Here is a 2,258-nt window from a genome sequence, read left to right on the forward strand (position 1 = left end):
CTTATTATAAGGTCCTTTCCAGAACCTGCTTCCTTGAAGGTCTTTTGCCAGGACTTTGGGTTCAAGTTACTTAAACTGTATTTCAGCTGCTGCAAAACCATATTGGTCACCGTTTAAAATTTTTTAGGGTAAATGAGATTTTAGTTAATTGATCTCTAGGGGATGTATCCTTATTTCCTAGAAACTCTACCACTTGAGACATATCTCCACTTCTGTTTTGATTTTGGGTTGATTCAGGATAAGAATTCATGTTCTGCCCAGAGTGGCTTTGACCTGTGATCCTCAGATCCACAGCTCCCTAACTAGAGAGGATTACAAGCATGAGCCACTGCAGCCTGGTCATTATTCATTTTAATTATTGTGGAATTCCCATGTGACTAAAAATTTCTAAGAAGTGAAATCTGAAATTTTTAGTTGCTTCTCCACTTAATGGAAGAATGGCATGGAATGAGAAATGAGAAAAGCATCAATGAAAATAAAAACTTAACATTGTCTCCAAAGGAAGGGGACATGAGAAATATCAGTCTGCCAAATGGTATCGGAAAGTAATTGTGCAGAGTGTACTAGATTTAATTCTAAGTGCTTTCTCTTTTTTTAAAGTTTACATGAATTTTATATTTTTCCTGATATTTGGAAAGACAACCATTATTTATCAAATTTTTGGTTTGATATCTATGCTTTTTATCGGTTTATATGTTCATTGTTTTGTGCTTTTTGTATTTCTCTAATAATTTTATCATTGACATAGTAATTTTTTTCTTTATCAGTAAATGTAATATTTGTTTGCTTTCCTAACTTTATTATACCAGCCAGCAATTCAGAAATCATGGTTAAACAAATAGGAGTAGACATCTTTGCTTTCTTTCTGTCTCTAAAGTGGATTCTTTTAATATTTCACTGTTACTTAATACTAAGTATTAAGTTTAACACTGGCAGTTCCTCTACATCCTTTATTACTTTAACAATGTCTATATCTATATATAAATTTATAAACATTATCTTAAATGAATATTAATTTTTCTTTTATCATATGATTATAATTTTTTAATTGTGAAAATACCATATAGAGGGGTTACAATTACATGAGCAAGGTAATGAGTACATTTCTTATCAAGCATTCTTGCCTCCTCCTTTTTTTCCCCTTACCATCCTTGCCCTCCCATCTCTCCTACCTCTATCCCCCCTCAAGTTGTAAAGTTTGTTTTTCGACATAATGTTTTGTACATCTCATTGTTGTAATGAGTCCACCTGTATTCCTATTTAAACAATTTGTTTTTTTCTTTCCCCTCCCCAAATTATACCAACATCAAATACAGTGAAAACAATGGTTATACTGTGGGGGAGGGTCATATAAAGCAACAAAGAAATCATCTTATAAATACATTAGTGTATATAAATGTTATGTAAACAAAAATTAAGCAAAGACAGTACATTTCTAGGATAGGGTAGCGTTAATTTCATTATAATATATTTCATTTCTACATATTGTTACTTTTTCAAGTATATATTATACTTTTTCAAAAATTTGCATTTATGTTTACAATTGAGGTTGGCCTATAAGTCTATACTATATTTTGCTCTGACTCAATTTTGCCATCAAAATTTGATAACTTCACAGAGTGGTTAGATAGCACTCTGCTTTTCATCTTATACTCTGGAATGATTGGCAAAATTATTTTTTTAGTTTTTTCAAAAAAATTAACTTTTCAAGCTGGTCATGATAATATACATTTGTAATCCCAGTGATTCAGAAGACAGATCAGGAAAATTGTGATTAAAGGCTAGCCTAGTAAAAAGTTAAGACACCATTTCAGAGAATGCACTGTGTGGCATGTCTTAATCCCAGCTAAGTGGGAGGCCGAGATGAGAATACTATGGATCATGGATAAAATCAGGAGACCCTATCAAAAAATAACTAAATCACAAGAATTCTGGGAGTATTGATAGATGGAAGAGTACTTGCTTATGTGAATCAAATACCAATGTTACAAAGAAAAATAAAACCTTCTGACATCATAAACTTTTAGTATCATTATCTTCTACTTCATTTATTCATACACTCTGTTCACCTTTCATAAATTCTTTAGTTGGCTGCCTTGTTCATTGATTTTCAGGTTTTAATTTCTAATATAAGCGTTTTAAAGTGTATATAATCAATCACACCCACCAGCTGTTCTATAATCATTTTCATATCATTCAGATCTAACACATCTTAATGTCTACCAGACTATAAGTTATGATCCATGAGTTCCTTGTTT

The sequence above is a fragment of the Dipodomys ordii genome, unplaced genomic scaffold (genome assembly GCF_000151885.1).
Source record: "Dipodomys ordii isolate 6190 unplaced genomic scaffold, Dord_2.0 Scaffold264, whole genome shotgun sequence".
Taxonomy (NCBI): Eukaryota; Metazoa; Chordata; class Mammalia; order Rodentia; family Heteromyidae; genus Dipodomys; species Dipodomys ordii.